Genomic DNA, 18,481 nt, shown 5'->3' with positions numbered 1-18,481 from the left:
CTGGGAAATAATTTGCTATTGTGTTTTTTAAGAATGATTTCTAAGTTTTATGAAGGAAGAAAACTCTCAAAACCAGGCAAACTGCTCAAAGTGAAAAATTGGTAAAATGATTTTACATTTTACTGTTTTCACTGAGATTTTGTTTTGATGAAGTTTTGAAGTTTTTGACAATCAAGAAATAGTAAAGACTTTTTGGTGCTTGTCTTGTATGATGTTTTTTCGTTTCTAATACCTAATGTGCACACCAGAAGCTTTAAGCACTTAGGAAAACATGTCCACATTCCATGCTACCATTAGAAAATAGCTACAGTTCACATGATTTTTTTAGTAGAGATACTGGTCTAAGTCTTAATGTTTTATTTTTAATATTATCAGGTTTTTTTTGTTTTTGTTTTGTTTTGTTTTGCTTTGCTGCTGTTAGTGTTAGTAACGCTGTTGCACTGGTGCAGGCTGTGCTTTCAGATCACAAAGTAAAAATCCTGGACCAGATTAAAGCTTTAATAAATGATTAATTGAATTTATTTTCCTTTTTGTTAGGATTCGAACAAGAGCCATATCGTGGTTTTTTTTTAACCTTTTTACCATTTTAAGTGGTATTCTGATGAACAAAAAATAATTTTCTAAATAAATTAAACATTTACTTCACGTGTAAAATACTAATTACTAGCCATAAAGTTTAAGTATGATCTATTTGCTTATTGTGCTATTTTTATAAACAAGAATTGGTCACAGTGAAAGGGAAGTGGGCAGGAATTGGCTTCTGAATTATTACTTACACAATCCAGGCTCACATTTTCTTGTAGTGAGATTTCAGCATTGCATTAGCAGGCTAAGACTAACAGTTGTAACCAAACCACCTAAAGTATGTGGAAAACCATTTCTATCTTTAATCTGATTATCAAAGAGTAGCAAGTATTGTAATGTGTCATTCGTAATGACTGAGATGCTTCTAACATTGGAATATATCTAAATGTCTTTGCTATTACACAAATTATATGAAGGAAAGGGGGGGTTGTTGTGCTGTAGTATCTTTAAACCATTTTAATACTGTACCTCATTTTATGGCCCCAAAAAAACCCCAACAACCAACCTTGAGGTATTTGTATGAAGAATAGTTCCACATATTTATGTTCACTTATGATTTGTATGTAAAAAGCAAGGATTCCTTGTTTTAGAAACCCCTAAATAACCTAATATTTGTTCTAACATTGCCAGGTCTTTTTAAACTCAGTTGACATTTTTGGTTTCTTTTTCTTTTTTTGTGTGTTTACAGTGGCACACTTAAAAAGTTCATGCCAATTTTAAAGTTACTTGAGATTTTATGTGCTACCATGATTTAGAGCCCCAGAAAGCACTGGGGAGTAGTTTGAATGGCCCTGGGGAATAGCTATTTCCAAATGCCAGCAGTGGAATATTCACACTACTGCTATACCAAAATCGCTATTTTATATTAGGCATCATTCCTCAGGGAATGAGGTTTACGGAATTTGGAATAAGCCATCCATTATTTTGAATTTATTTTGTAATAACAGAATTGCTGTGTAGATGCTCATGTTCTTATTTTGAAATAACAGCTGTTATTCCGAAATAACTCTGAAGTAGAAGCACCCTAAAGTAGTATATTTTTGTTCTCCATTTGGGGGCATTCAGTGCAGCTGGATAGAGGTCTCATCTAGGACTGCACCATTTGAAACTTTTACAACCTCCTTACTATCTTGCCATAAGATCTGTAGCTGATGGGGGTTGAAGAGAATGATATTCAGACATTATAGTCTAAATATAGAGGAGGGTTGGTATTGGAATCTTTACTTGCCTTCATGAAAAACTGCTCTTCCATGCTTAACAACCTGTAGTCAGAAGTCACTGGGATGGTATTCTGACAGGTATTCTGCCCTGTCAAACGGTAACTTTTTGGCAGTGTACATGTGCTTCTCCCGTGTGTTGTGCTGGTTCCGCATGGATAGCCAGAACAACTGATTCTGAGAGAACCCTCCGAGGACCTCAAAATCACATAACATACAAAAGCACCCAGGCCAGCTTTATTGTCAATGAAGCATAGTGCTAGCTCCCTGAATCAGATGTCTACTATTATGCTAACACACATGTTTGTTGCAACATACTCAACTCAGTGATGACTTTTTTCCACTGCCTCCTAAGTAGGACAAAGAGTTAAGATGAGGTGTCCCAATATTTATAGATTGAAACAGTCTGTGATACACACCTTAACTATTATCTCATACATTTCATGACATGTTTACCTCCCTTTTTACTTTCCTCCTGGTATTTCAGAGAAAGCATTCCTATTCACCACCTGTCATTGTACTTTAGTTTCTGATGTTTCAAACAAAATATCATTATTCATCACTTTTGTCAATTCATTTTACCACCTTAGGTTTGGATGTCCGTGTAGTGTCCTGGAAGAATGTATTTACATATTCCGTGTGTTTTACCAGTGCTGGCAATACTCATGTCACGTCCATGTCCGTGACATTGACTTGCAGGAAAACATCTGCTTTTGACAGGGCCTGATTGTTACTTGTAGTATAACTATTGCTTGCTTTGGTTCAGACCTTGTACTAGGCCCTTGCTTTCATACTCTTTCTTTCTACTACACAGCCAAACCTTCTCTTTCTCCAGTCACTAATATTGTTATTGAATCCCCAACCTCCAACAGAGAGACTTAAGATGTCCATTTAAAATTTTTTATTAATGGTATTTTGTTTGGTATTTAGATGTGGTCATTAGGAACCACTTTGGCCTGTCTCCTGGTACCTTTCACTTTAATACCAGAGAGAAGACAACTAAATTTGAGGCTTCTCTCCAATTCTTATACATGGTAGTATTCCAGCAAGCTATATTTGTAGAGTGTTTCCTTTTTGGATCCTATAATATTGTTTTGTCTACAAGTCATTTGTTCTTGGAATAAATACATAAATAGAGTTCATTTTGGTGGGCTATCAAAGGAACTATTTTTGCACTTATGATTGTTTTCAAATAGATAATTCTGAGGTATACTAGATTTAGCCAGCCAGCTCCATTGTCTTCTCTGTGAGATATGTGATTAAATTCCCATGCAACATTTAACCTTTAGGAAAAATGTTATATAGATGTTAAGACCATACAAATTAGTAAGGCTAATTGAACAAACAGTGCTAAAGCAATACAGTCATAGCAAGAAAGATAGAGAGTTTATGAAAAATTATTGGTTATCTTTTTAAAATTAGAGAATAGTAAATATTTGTGAAATTGTCAGCCAGCCAGCCAGCCCTACCTAAAAACCAGAGTATAATGGAAACTGTCAAAAGCTATGAACACTCATGGTAGATTTTCAGTGCCAAGCTAAGGAAAGCAAAAAGACTAAAATTAATGTTGCCATATGCCATGCGGTATAACTTTTGTGCAAGCAGCTTTTGCATTATGCATTCAGTAATTTCTTCATGAAAGCTGCACTACATAGATACATAATAATTTAACATATATTGCTGTATATAGCACAAATGAGGTGTTTAAATATAAATTGAACTGCAGAAGTTAAATACTGCTAAAACAATAACCCCATAATATTGTATTCATTAATGCCTGGCATCTGAGTGGTTTTTTTTACCATGGTGTGTGTGTGCGTGTGTATGTGTGTGTGTGAGAGAGAGAGAGAGTGATTGATTGATTTATGGAGCAAAGTTAAATTACAAAACCATACATCAGCCAGTAATCTTTTATTTGGATTTATGGTCAAAAAAAGTTGTTTTATTAATAGCCTCATGTTAATACTAGAGTATTTTATCCCAAAAATCTGGAGATTAGACTATAATAAAGAAAATAGGAGAATTTTAACAGGGAATAATTTCACATCTGTAAGGCCAGAGTTTAAACATGTTCACTCTAAAGACAAATTGTTTTAAAATATTAAACTCTAAAATATTACAGAAAAAAATAGGCCAATGGCCTTTATACCTTGGAGGTTTCATACATGATCTATACAAGTGTTTGTGAAGACAATAATAGGGCAAAGGCAAACTACTGCTAATAAATCAATTGCCACTGTCAGTTCACTATTTAATGTTCTCTAGAATACATAAGATTTATCACTGAGGAATTGTAGAATAATGGTAGTATATGGAAACAAAGTCCACTAGGGAGATGTACTACATCATTTGGATTTAGCACTGCCATCTGCTTAATAGCATTGAGATGACTACGGAGGTACTTATGATCAACCATTCATAGCAGTGACAGATGCTGCAGAAAGTTAACATGCCAGAGAATGAGGTTTGTTACTAAAATTTAGATTATGTGACAAGATTACCAAAAGAGGGTGTGTGTGTTACCTGTCCAACAGCATTAAAGGTTTGTGGTGTACTATTAAATTTCCTTCAGAAGGGAATGATTAATGATTAAACAAAGCAAAATTGTTTCTCAGATTTCAAAGTTCTTGAAGTTTATAGAACCATTTCAATTTGTTCCATGTCTCCTAGAAACTTGAAGAATGTATTGATACAATCATTTGTTGACAAATATTATGAATATAGTGATTTCTTCCCCTTGAAGGTTCTCGGGTGCTATATCCATAATATTCCAACGTGTGGAAGAAGTTTGTCAACAATTGTTAGTAGTTTGAGCAGTGAAAGCCACCACCCTGCATCTTAAACTGGCAAGTTCTTAAATGGATGGCCAGAAAAAGACTAATTCTTGATGGCTGAGGAGGAGAGGAGGGAGACTTAAAACTGCTAAAAGAGAGGCAAGCATGGTAGCTGACTCATCACCTAAGAATGGAGGGTTTTAAAAGATCTCCCTGTACTGGGATCCTACCCACTTATTCGTGGAGGAGGATGAGCAGAATAGGGAGGGAGGATAGTTGCTGCCGCTAAATATACTAGGTTATTGGCTATCTCTGCTGTGGGGATGACATAACCTCACTGTTTTGGGCTGGAAGGAATTTTTCCCTTTCCACCATACTGGCCCAGGTGCAGTTGGGGAATTCTTGCCTACTCCGCATCAGGGTGGACCCTGTTCATGCAGAACATGACAGGTGGCAAACCATATGTCACAACTCCTTATTTAAGTGTCATAGTGTATGTACTGTGCAGGTGATCCATAAAAAAAAGACATATAGTAATGGGCAAATGATTTGGCGAAAGGACATAAAGAAGAGGTGCTCAGTAAGTATGCGAGCTAGAAGTAGTTGGGGACTCCTATGTTTGGTACATCATGGAGCCAACCCCCCATCATTACAGACCACCTTCACCCCTCTAAGAAGGAGTATGATTGGTAAAGTTCTGACAATGGATTGCTGATGGGATCTAGAGGGAAAGTGAAGGGAGTTGGTTGAACCCCTCCCCAAGGGATTAACTGCAATGAGGAGTAACAGTTAATCCAAGGGAAGGGGTTTCTTTTGGAATACCGCATCTACACGCGGTGAGTTAATACGGAATAGTGGATTTTTAAAATGGCGACCGGACGCGAATATGCTAATCAAGGGCAGAATATTTAAATCCCGCACTTCATTAGCAACTTCGATATGCTACATTTGCATCCCTAGTTCGGACTAGGGAGTAAGTGTAGACATACCCTCAGAGAATGACAGAGGCCCAGGCCACTTTGAGTTTAGAGGTCCCAGCCTTAGGCCTCTGACATATCTAACTTCTCATCCACAGGATCATACTAAAACCAACAGAATATATGAAAATGTACACTTGAGACATTTATTAGTTAACAATTAAGTAATTATACCAATAGCATGCATATTAAAAATGTAACTTTAATTGTGAGTTTCCCCTGCAAGCAAAACTCTTCCTTTTAGGAATGCCTTTTTGGCTTTGTTGTGTGCAAACTTGTTTATAAGAAAAATCTAATTTACGTGCAACATCACTGTTAATGTTAAGCACTGTGAGCCTATTAAAATGTTCTTGACCCATTCTAGAATGATCATCGTTCTTTACTTGTTTTAACACATTAAATGTGCATTCACCTAAAGCCACTGAATCAGGAAGACTGATAAAAATACATAATGCAATTTTGATATTAGGAAATGCAGTTGACAGGGTGAGATCGAATATTTCTTGAAGCAGTTCTTTTGGCTTGCAGTCCGATTTAAATTTCGTAAAATGTATACATTTCAGAAAGATGATCTTGTCACAGAGATCTCTTAGTATTTAGTTGTTTTACCGTTGTTGAAACTGTTCAGCTGCTGAATATAAATCTTCATGGCTTGGTTCTCCGAATCCCAAAGGAATCCAAAAAGGGTACTCAAACTGACTTGCAAGACCAGTTTTGATGGAGTCAATAATAACAAAAAAAATAACATTGACTTGATAGTACCTTTCTTCATCAGATTGAGATGTTAGGCTGTGATTGCTGGGAAACTCAAATAAAATGTCAATGCCCTGTGCTGCTGATTTGGACTCAGAAAGGATTGCATCCCATTGATCATGAATCTTTTGAATATCTTTAAGAAGTCAGTCAGTATTATCCCCCTCAATATCTAATGTAGCATTGCATGCATCATTTATAAGATTAGTTTTGTGGATCATTTTTAGCAGCTTCATCCTCATGGAAGACATTAAAATGCATTCAGATTAGGATGTATACTCCTGAATTGACTTAAACTCAGTGGGAGCCAGTGCTGTGAGAGTAAGAGATTCAAGCTCACTTTAAAGCCTTTCTCGCAGAGTCCAAATGCGGTGCAACTGATTTAACGCCATCAATTTGAGCAGACCATCTTGTTGTCGACGTGCTGTGAAGGGAAACAGGCAGATGCTGCTTCAGAATTTCACATTTTTGAGGACTGCTACTGAAGCAGTTGTACAATTGCTGGATTGTTCTAAAGTATATGATTGCTTCCTTGCTTGATTCAGTACAGTCAATGCTGACAAGATTTAGTGTGCAGTTGTCACAAATTGAGAAGATACAGTTTGGATTTTGCTCAAGAATGACTGCTTGTACTCTGCAAAGCGGCGAGGAGTCCTGTGGCACCTTATAGACTAACTGAAGTGTAGGAGCATAAGCTTTCATGGGCAAAGACCCACTTCATCAGATGCATGGAGTGGAAATTTCCAGAGGCAGGTATAATAATGCAGGCCAAGATCAGGCTGGAGATGATGAGGTGGATCCAATCAAGGAGGATGAGGCCCACTTCTAGTAGCTGATCTGGAGGTGTGAATTCCAAGAGAGCAGAAGCTGCTTTTGTAGTTAGCAAGCCATTCACAGTCTTTGTTTAATCCAGAGTTGATTGTGTCAAACTTGAAGATGAACTGTAGCTCAGCAGTTTCTCTTTGAAGTCTGGTCCTGAAGTTTTTTTGCTGCAGGATGGCTACCTTTAGATCTGCTATTGTGTGTCCAGGAAGATTGAAGTGTTCCCCTACAGGTTTTTGTATGTTGCCATTCCTAATATCTGATTTGTGTCCATTGATTCTTTTACGTAGGGACTGTCCAGTTTGGCCGATGTATATAGCAGTGGGGCATTGTTGGCACATGATGGCATATATTACGTTAGTAGGTGTGCAGGAGAATGAACCAGTGACAGTATGGCTGATCTGGTTTGGTCCTGTAATGGTTTTGCTGGTGTACATATGTGGACAGAGTTGGCACCGAGGTTTGTTGCATGGATTGGTTCCTGAGTTAGAGTTATTATGGTGCAGTGTGTAGTTGCTGGTGAGAATATGCTTCAGGTTGGCAGGCTGTCTGTGGGCAAGGACTGGCCTACCTTCCAAGGCCTGTGAAAGTGAGGGATCATTGTCCAGGATGGGTTGTAGATCACTAATGATGCGTTGGAGAGGTTTTAGCTGAGTACTGTAGGTGATGGCCAGTGGTGTTCTGTTGGTTTCTTTGCTTGTACTCTGTTGAACTTCAAGCCATATTGGATCCATTGTCATAGGCTTGGCCAATGCAGACTTAAAATTTAATCTGAAGCCTTCCAGAATTGCTAATACACAAGCAGTGATTTCTTTTCCAGTTTTTTTTCATGAAAATATTGAAAAAAATGAATCATTCTTCAATTGAAACCATTGGACTTCCTGCAATTTTAATATATCGAACAACCAAGGTCATCTGTTCTTAATCAGGACAGTCTGGAGTTGCATCAGTAATAATTGAAAAGTACAGGCAGTCCCCGACTTACGCGGATCCGACTTACGTCGGATCCGCACTTACGAACGGAGCTTTCTCGCCCCGGAAGTCGGGGCGAGAAAGCCCCGTTCGTAAGCTGCTCCGGTGCCCCTGGTCTGCTGGAGACCGTCTCCGGCAGACCAGAGGCACCGGGCAGGTTCCCGCGCTTCTGAGGCTTTGCCAGAGCAAAGCCTCAGAAGCGCGGGAACCGCTGCTGCTGCCCCTTGAGACCCGGTGCCTGTGGTCTGCTGGGGACGGTCCCCAGCAGACCACAGGCACCCGGACTGAAGCCGCAGCCGCGGGGGGTCCCTCGCCTCTGAGGCTTTGCCAGAGCAAAGCCTCAGAGGCGCGGCACCCCGCTGCCGCTGCGGCTCTGCTCCCCGTGTCCCTGGTCTGCTGGGGGGGGGGGCGCAGCTAGTGTGCTCCCCCCCCCCCCAGCAGACCAGGCTTTTGTTTTGGACTCTGGGGCAGAGCAGCTGGGGCGCTGCCGATTGGTCCTGCAGCGCCTGTGGGCACTACTGGACCAACCCGGCAGCACCCCAGCTGCTCTGCCCCAGGTCCTGATTCAGCCGCTGCTGGTCAGTTTCAGCAGCGGCTGAATCAGGACGTCTGGGGCAGAGCAGATGGGGTGCTGCTGGGTTGGTCCAGTAGCACCCCAGCTGCTCTGCCCCAGGCGTCCCCAAGTCAGCTTCTGCTGAAACTGACCAGCGCTGACTACAGGAAGCCCGAGGCAGAGTTGCTCTGCCCCGGGCTTCCTGGAATCAGCTGCTGATCAGTTTCAGCAACAGCTGACTTGGGGACGCCTGGGGTTCTTAAGTTGATTCTGTATGTAAGTCGGAACTGGCGGTCAGTTTCAGCAGTGTCTGAATCTGGACGCCAGTTCCGACTTACATACAGATTCAACTTAAGAACAAACCTACAGTCCCTATCTTGTACGTAACCCGGGGACTGCCTGTACTTCATATGTCATATCACTACAAGAATTGTTGTTTGCACAAATGTCCATATAGCTCAATAAACTTGTTTTTGTATTCTGGTAGACAGAAAATGGACTTGTATGCATTTTCTGCTCTCTTGTGATTCACAAGCATGTTTAACATGACCTGATAAAAGTGGGTCATACTTGCTACAAAGCTCAAGTATACCAAGAAAGCTTCTGTTTGTAGGGTCACCAATACATTGACTGGAACCAAACAAAGCCAATCCCTGTTCAGAAAGAAAATGAATGACATTCAATATGTGCTCAAGGAGTTTTTTTCAGTTATCAGTTTCTGTGTTTATTTCACTCAGGAGTAAGTTTTCAATTGAACTCTCAGCTAGTGCTGCTCTACTAGCTGATTTCCATGTAACATAGTTGTCTTTATGTAATACTTAAGTTTCATGTGCAGGTATTTGACCTGTCAACTTCCTCCAACCTCTACTGATGCGCCAACCAAATGGATCAGACAGTACTGATGCATTTGAAGTATTACTGTTAAAAATGAAACAGTGAACACAGTACAGAGCCTACTTTTCCATGCTCCATCGGAGACCGTCTCTTGTGTAGATCTCTCCATTTGGAAGTTTTTTTGTCAGCAGGTGAGAGGGAAAAGCATGATATTCAGGAACTTTCGGTATATTACTTGGAATCTGAAAACAACTAACTTTGGGAAACAACTGCATTTGAGCAACATTGTTCTTATCAAGAAGTCCAATATCAGATTTTGATGCCACTATCATTACACCCATGTCCCATGCTAGTCATAAGTTCTTGCTCTTTCTGTGCAGCATCTCCGAGGTCCTCATTTTCTGCCTGCACAGTCTCTAAATTGAGCATAGATTCTGCATCTATTGCTAGTTTTGGCATTTCTGTGTCTTGGTTAATGACCTCCTCATTTTCAGGCAGTGGCATTGAAGTGTCATTTGTGGGTATAAAGTGGCACTCAGAACTCAAAGTGTCACAGTCAGTATGGTCACTGTCTAATGGCTGAGGTGTCTTTTCTACAAGAAATGATGTTATTGTCTTTAAACTCTTTGCTGCTGCTTCATTGTTGTTTTCGCCCTCTCTTACTTGCACCACTTTCAAATCTTTGCTTCATATTTATAAAGGGGTTCTTTTAAAATATAGTGACATACAATAAATTAATTTGCTAAGGCTGTTCGTTATACAAAATTTTAATTTTATAGACTTCACACTGAATAATAATGGTTTGGGGGTGTTATTTACTATGGCCCTTATAGCCTTATTTCAAAGTCCTGAAACTTCATCTGCTAACATGTTCCCTTTACTAAATTTCTCTAATAACTGGTGCTTTATTATGATTATGAACATGGGGTGATTGCCAGCTTAGATATAAAGTTTATTAAACAACTAGAATTAAAAGTTCATTATCAGAAAAAAGCCTTCAATCTATAATTGGATATAGCTATAAGAGGTAGTTTATAGCTGTACCTGTTATGGTTATTGTATACAAAGACGCATAAGAAAAAACAGGAATACTAAAATCTCCTGTGCAGAGATAAACGTCTAATTTAAAATTTAAACTCACCCTCAGACCAAGAAAAATCACTTTACAGTAACAGAATTAATTATGACTTTCAAAACCTCTAAACAGTATTTCATAACGTAGAATCACTAACCATAGAATCTACTCCAGTCTCCAGTCACGAAGATGAAAACTCGAATGTGACCAAAAAATTGGCGAAGGCCTGAGGTCCCACAATGATTTAAATACATTTTTTGTAGGTATCTATAGCTTATTTTGTTGTCTCTCTTTTATTACTGCAAGGTGTATAATAAATGGAAGTGACTTGATAGAAAAATATCAAAATTTGAGACCCCTTTGTCTCCTGAGACACAGGCTAAATGGCCCTCCTGGACCATCTCTGATAGGGCCTGACCTTATGCCTTTTTGAACTATACCAGTGCATGCAGACATATACACATTTAGAAAATATAACTAAAATGTATTCAGCAAGAAGAAACGTTAATTTAATTTCCCATTTCAAATCCTTTTTATGGTTAAAGGACCCAAGGGCTACGTCTAGACTACATGGCTCCGTCGACGGCGCCATGTAAAATAGTTTATTCTGCATAGTCAAAGAAGCAGGGATTTAAATACTCCCCGCTTCATTAAAATAATCATGGCCGCCATGCTGTGCCGATGATCAGCTAATCCAGCACAGCGCGGCAGTCTAGACGCGGCACAGTCAACAAGGGAAGCCTTTGTCGACCGCTCCGGTATGCCTCGTGAAACAAGGCTTAGCGGAGTGGTCAACAAAGGCTTCCCTTGTCGACGGCGCCACATCAGCCACATCAGCTGATCGTCGGCACAGTGTGGCAACCATGTTTATTTTAATGAAGCGGGGATTATTTAAATCCCTGCTTCTTTGACTATGCCGAATAAACTATTTTACATGGCTCCGTCAACAGAGCCATGTAGTCTAGACATAGCCAAGGTGTCCAGGCATGATATTTTACCAGTTCTATTAATTTTGTAAATGTAGTAGATCTTAGTACTTTCTCAGGAAATATTTTTTTTGAAATCAGTCTTTCAAGCCACATGGATATTTTAAAAAACGAGTGTATCATACAGGTTGGACCTCCCTGGTCTGGCACCCTCACTACCTGACCAATCCCTAATGAGGGAATTTGCTGGACCAAAAGAGAACCCCTGTCACTGGCCCACTTGCCTGCTGATTCCCCCCCCCCCCTTCTGTTGGCCAGGCTGCCGGCAGGAGCTGACCCAGGGCCCAGTCCCTCTGGCTGAGGCTGCTAGCCTGGCCTACTGGCCAGGGCTGTCTTGTCCAGGGACATGCATGGTCCTACTGGACCAGTGTTCCAGTTTATGGAGGCACAACTTGTTTTTTTGGAGCCCTGCATGAATACAAAATTGTATCTGCCTCCACACCAGTATCTGCAAAAATAAACCACAAATATCTGTATCCACATCCACAGCTGCAGAGACCCACGCTTATAACGCAGATATCCGCGGCTTTGCAGGGCTCTATATATTTTGTTTTGCTAGTATGCCTGACAGTAGCTACTGCTGTTTATTCAGCAGTGCATTTTGGAGAATGTCCCAGACTTAATGATTTTTTTCTTTAGTTTAACAACTTGAAGGATCAGATTTGAAAAATAAGTGGTGTCTTCAAATAATTTAAATTCAAATAAATTCTGAGGCTCAGCACTGAACAGTCTCTTTCAACAAACATTATTTATAGAAAAAGCAGTAATAATAATCATTGCTATGCCAATTAATAAAGTTGTTTGTGATGGTGGTATTTTACTCAGAATTTGTTTGTGTTTTATATATATTTTCCAGTCTTGGAGTGAGTTTTAGGAGAAAAATAATTTTTCTGACTAGAAGTGCACCATTGTTGGGGATACAGAAACTGTACTTAGGCTAGATGTTGAAATAAACGGAGGAAGGTAAGCCCCAAATGTAATTATTGGCTCAGGCTAGTTTTTTTCAGTGTTTTGTGTTGTGTTGTTTGTGCCGTTTTGCCCATTGATACAATACAGTATGGATTTTTCTTGGTATTTGGCTTCAGAATATTATTCACATTTCATAGTTTTTCTATTTGCCACATAACAATAATTGCTACTATTTAAAATGATCCAAAATTTGGTAATCAACTTGCATTAACTGGAAAGTTGGGATTGGTCCTGCCTAGGGATGGGTCTGGACTTGATGACCTTCTGGGGTCTCTTCCAGCTCTATGGTTCTATGATTCTATGAAATTGTTTGCAGAACTCAGAGCCATTCAGCCAAACTAATCTGAGCTTCCAGTTTTGAGTCCACAGCTCTCTAAGTATCCTTGTTTTATTCTGTACATCTAGCTTATTCTGCTGTATTTTAGACCTTTTGGTCCATTAGATGTAAGAAGCATGTCAAGCAATCAGTAGGACTACCGGACAAGTGAAATGCTAAAGCATCATTCAGAGCAGATAAGGCCCTTTCAGGGGGTATGTCTACACTACCCCCCTAGTTCGAACTAGGGGGGGTAATGTAGTCATACGGAGTTGCATATGAAGCCCGGGATTTGAATTTCCCGGGCTTCATTTGCATAAAGCCGGCCGGCGCCATTTTTAAATGCCGGCTAGGTCTGACCCCGTGCCGCGCGGCTACACGCGGCACAGACTAGCTAGTTTGGATTAGGCTTCCTATCTGAACTAGCTGTACGCCTCATGGAACAAGGTGTACAGCTAGTTCGGATTAGGAAGCCTAATCCGAACTAGCTAGTCCGTGCCGCGTGTAGCCGTGCGGTACGGGGTCCGACCTAGCCGGCATTTAAAAATGGCGCCGGCCGGCTTTATGCAAATGAAGCCCGGGAAATTCAAATCCCGGGCTTCATTTGCAACTCCGTATGACTACATTACCCCCCCTAGTTCGAACTAGGGGGGTAGTGTAGACATACCCCGAGATGCCAAATGAATTCTTTAAATCAGTTGTCAGTGATGAGAATGTGAGGGAGTTTCCCCATACCTGAACCATTCTTTTTAAGTTACAGATCTGAGGAACTGCCCCAGATCAAGGTATTAATAAAGGAGATTGTGGAACAAATAGATAAATGTAACAGTAACAAGTCACCAGGACCGGCTGGTATCCACCCAAGAGTTATGAAGAAACTCAAATATGAAATTCCTGAATTACTAAATGACTGAAGTTGATTTGTTTAAACAAATTTTCCTGGTTAGAGACTGGCATTATATGTGAAAGAAAATGTAGAATCAAATGAAGTAAAAATCTTGAATGAACCAAATGTTCCATAGAATCTCTGTGGGTAGTAATTACATGCTCTAAGAAGAAGAATATAGCAGTAGGGATATATGATCAGCCACCTGACCAGGATAGTGATAGTGACCATAAAATACTAAGGGAGATTAGAGAGGCTATCAAAATAAAAAAAATCAATAATAGTGGGGGATTTCAACTATCCTCATATTGATTGGATACACGTGACCTCAGGATGGGATGCAGAGATAAAATTTCTTGATACCTTAAATGACTGCTTTTTGGAGCAGCTGGTTCTGGAACCCCCAAGGGGAGAGGCAGTTCTTGATTTAGTCCTAAGTAGAGCACTGGATCTGGTCCCAGAGGTCAATATAACTGGACCACTTGGAAATAATAACCATAATGTAATCAAATTTAACATCCCTGTGGTGGGAAGAACACCTCAGCATCCCAAAACTGTGGCATTTAATTTCAGAATGGGGAACTACATGAAAATTAGGAGGTTAGTTAAACAGAAATTAAAAGGTACAGTGACAAAAGTAAAATCCCTGCAACCTGCATGGAAACTTTTCAGATACCATAACAGAGGCCCAACTTAAATATATGCTCCCAAATTTAAAAAAAAACACAGTAAGAGAACCAAAAAGTGCCACCGTGGCTTAACAACCAAGTGAAAGAAGGAACATAAACTGTCAAAATTAAATGTAAAAATACAATAAGAAAAACCAAAAAGGACTTTGAAGAATAGCTAGCCAAAAAATCAAAAAGTAATCAAAAATGTTTAAGTACATCAGAAGCAAGAATCCTGCTAAACAGCCAGTGGGGCTCCTGGACACTTAAGATGCTAAAGGAGCACTCAAAGATGATAAAGTCATTGTAAGGAAATTAAATGAATTTTTTGCTTCAGTCTTCATGGCTGAGGATGTTAGGGAGATTCTCAAACTGGAGCCATTCTTTTTAGCTGACAAATCTGAGGAATTGTCCTAGATTGAGGTGTCAGAGGAGGTTTTGGAACACATTGATAAACTTAACAGTAACAAGTCACCAGGACCAGATGGTATTCACTCAAGAGTTCTGAAAGAACTCAAATGTTAAATTACGGAACTGTTAACTGGGGTTTGTAACCTATCCTTTAAATCAGTTTCCATACCTAATGACTGGAAGATAGCTATTGTGGTGCCAATATTTAAAAAGGGCTCCAGCTCGACATTATTTCGACATTGTTGAAATAACTGCTTGCTGTGTAGATGTGGACTAAGGAGGGATATGATAAAGTTCTATAAAATCATGACTGGTGTGGAAAAAAGTGAATAAGGAAAAGTTCTTCATCGAGTAGTGTCCCTGAGGGTGCTCCTCTCAAGCTGCTGGGCTCATCCCGGCGCCGCAAATGGAGAATCTTCCTTAGCAGTAGCCCTGCTGGCCCGTGCATGCGCTCCTTCTGTCTCGCGCCGTTTACACCTTTCCAGCTGATCGCAGGCCAGCTTGTCAGTTTCCTTCAACCGTCTGTGGCCACAGATGGACTTTACATACGCTCCCCCTCCTGTAAGGAGAAAGGGAGATTAATGTTAGATAGTTACTTGTTCTTCTTAGTTTGTTAATGTTAGAGTAGTTAGTAGTATAGTTCTGTTTGTTTAAAAAAAAAAATCTTTTTTTCCTTGAGTTGTTCACCAAGTCTGAATGAACTTTTAAATGAGTTTTAAAAGATGCACCCAGTGCCAGGATGCCATGCCAGCATCAGACGGGCACTCGCGGTGCATTAAATGTCTCGGGATGGACATGTCCCTCTCAAGTGCATTCATTGCACGAAATTGACTGCGCGTGCCAGGCGCAACTGGGAGCTAAGGCTGAGGGTGCTGTTGTTTAATTAAGCCCTCCAGACCTCCGACATGCCTGAGCCACTCTCTGCTGCTTCAGGGACGCATGAGACTCTTCCTACGGAGACTCCCCACAGAGCCGTTAACCCTTTCCGAGGGTTAGTGTGGGTGACACACTGGGAACCTCTGGCATTCTGCAGAGGCATTCCACGGAGAAACAGGCAAGAACTGTAGCTCTTCTGCCCCTCCCCTAGCCTGCACTAAAGATTCGATACGGGCTTATACAAAAGGGTCCAGGGCTGAGTCGGCACCGACAATGACTCCAACGGTCGGTTCGAAGCTGGCAATGGCTGCCCCGGTACCGGGTTTCTCAGCGCTTGTGCGAATGAGCACAGCTGTGCCGGCACCCACAGCAGCGGTATCGGCGGCTTTATCTCCGCTCCCTTCTGTGTCGGATGCCCTGGCACTGGCCTCGGTACCACATGAGGGTACCATCAACTTGCAGCCCTTGGCACTGGCATTACATCCCTCAGCCTTGCAATCAGCTGAGCCAGTGGCACCAGCTCTTCATTCAAACTGCAGCCAGGCTATTCAGGTTGCTTCATTGCCTGCTAGCCCATTGGAGATGGCACCGTCCTCTCCTCTGAATTGCTTGGTGCCGTCCAACGCACAACGCAAGTCGAGAGGGGTTCGGACACCATCTCTTACCCCAGACTGCGCTGTGTTTTCTCCTCCAACTTTGTCACCCGCCTCGTCCTACGCGGACAGCCATCACCGTGCCCATCGCCTGACCAGGGACCATCATTACAGATCACCTCGTCATTCACCACAGTGTTATCGAGCGCATTATTCTAGATCTCTCTTACGCTACTCCACAAGGTCTATTTCACCACAGTCTTTAAGACCTTCATGATATTCACATCGGTATGGAACACCAAGGCGCTATTCTCCGAGATATTCACCAGGGTCATACCGTCATAGTAGGTGCTATCACCATTACTATGATGATCGTTATTACTCTCTCCGTCGAAGGTACCCACGCTCATGCTCTCCGCGCTCCAGCGGACCAGTGTCTCCACGTCTTGCACCATTGCAACCCCACCCTCCGGCAGCATCACCAATCCCTGTAGAGGACACGGCTTCAATTCAGACCCATGAGGGACAGCAGGACAACCACACTCCAACTCGGGAACTTCAGAGTCCTGATTCTCCTGCTAACCACTCGTCTTCATCACCAGATGACGCAGTTTTCCCTGGGGATCTATCTCCAACAGAAGACCATAATCAGTTTCAAGAACTTTTTAAGAGGGTTGCTCAGTCTCAGAGTATTCAGACTACAGATGTTCAACAAAAACATCATCCGTTACTTAAGAACTTGCAACAATCAAAGTTGGCACTCCCCTTTGACAACGCCGTTTTGGAAATTGCCGATGACATCTGGCAGACTCCAGCTACTTCCTTGCCGACCAACAAGCGATCTGACAAGAAATACTTTATAAACCAGAAGGGCATGGAGTTCTTATTTACTCACCCTATGCCTAATTCCCTTGTTATGGACGCCGCACAACAACAATCCAAGACAGCACAAACTAAAAATATCTTAAATGACAAGGAGGCCAAACGCCTAGACATTTTAGGCAGAAAGGTGTATTCCTTCAGCTTTGAGAATGTGCAATTACGCGGCTCCCCTGGCGAATCATGATTTTGATAATTATTCAAAATTAATTCCTCTTTTAGAACATCTGCCGGACTCAAAACGTCAAATTCTGAAGGCGGTAATACAGGAGGGCTATACAACAGCCCGAACAGCATTGCAGATCGCTCTGGACACTGCCGATGCAGCAGCTCAAGCCACAGCAACTGCTGTAGTCATGCATCGTGTGTCCTGGTTGCATCAAGCTGCTGCCCCGAAAGATTTGCTGAATAAGGTAGAGGGCTTGCCCTTTGATCATCAGTCATTCTTCGCTCAATCCACGGATCAGGTGTTCCACTGAGGCAAAGACTCCCGTACGACGTTGAGAACTCTGGGGATGTATACACCTCCGTATAAGTGTAAGAGATTTATGCCCTATAATAAGCAAAGACCTTTCTCTTATGTGTCATTCCGTGCCAGACCATACGAGCAGCAAAGGCCAAGACAGCACCAACAGAAATGGAGACAACAACCTAACAAGGCGACCGGCCACCAGCAGGGATGGCAGCAAGTTTGACGTGTCGGTCGAGGGACTGCACATTACCCCTTTGACAGAGGCTCCACATAATCCACAAGCTTTATTCCATCATCGGTTGAGACCGTTGGTCTTTGATTTCCACCGACCGTTGGATCAACGACATAGTCACTGCAGGATATGCCATTCCTTTCATCTCAATCCCCCCACCTTCCCCATCCCTTTTCAGGGACCCCTCTCATGAGACTCTTCTACAGCAAGAGGTTTCTCGTCTACTGACAGTAGGAGCAATGGAGAGCTTATCTGCTCAGTTCCAGGGGAGAGGGTTTTACTCTTGGTACTTCCTCACCCAGAATAAGTCAGGGGGTTGGAAACCTATCCTGGACCTGCGTCGACTCAACCGTCACTTGCGGAAACAGGAATTCAAGATGGTTACATTGGCCTCTATCATCCCTGCTCTTGACAAAGGGGATTGGTTCGTGTCCCTCGACTTGAAGGATGCTTATTTCCATATAACGATCCATCCGGCCCACAGGTGCTTCCTTTGTTTTACAGTGGGCACAGAACATTATCAGTATCGCTTGTTACCCTTCGGCCTCTCAGCAGCTCCGTGGGTGTTCTCCAAGACCCTAGCAGTGGTGGCTGCTTTCCTTCGATATCTTGATATCACGATTTTCCCGTA

At 41.6% G+C, this 18,481-nt stretch overlaps 1 protein-coding gene and 1 pseudogene across 3 annotated transcripts in view; one reads left to right on the top strand and one right to left on the bottom strand.

Annotated features, from left to right (window-relative positions):
- KHDRBS3 (KH RNA binding domain containing, signal transduction associated 3) overlaps positions 1–18,481 on the top strand; it is a 314,537-nt gene that overhangs the window by 270,772 nt on the left and 25,284 nt on the right. The window lies entirely within an intron of this gene.
- LOC149525231 (uncharacterized) lies at positions 9,067–16,415 on the bottom strand (annotated as a pseudogene).

Source organism: Pelodiscus sinensis, chromosome 2 (assembly GCF_052426305.1).
Source record: "Pelodiscus sinensis isolate ZL-2025 chromosome 2, ASM5242630v1, whole genome shotgun sequence".
NCBI classification, from domain to species: domain Eukaryota; kingdom Metazoa; phylum Chordata; order Testudines; family Trionychidae; genus Pelodiscus; species Pelodiscus sinensis.
This window is presented reverse-complemented; position numbering and strand designations above follow the sequence as displayed.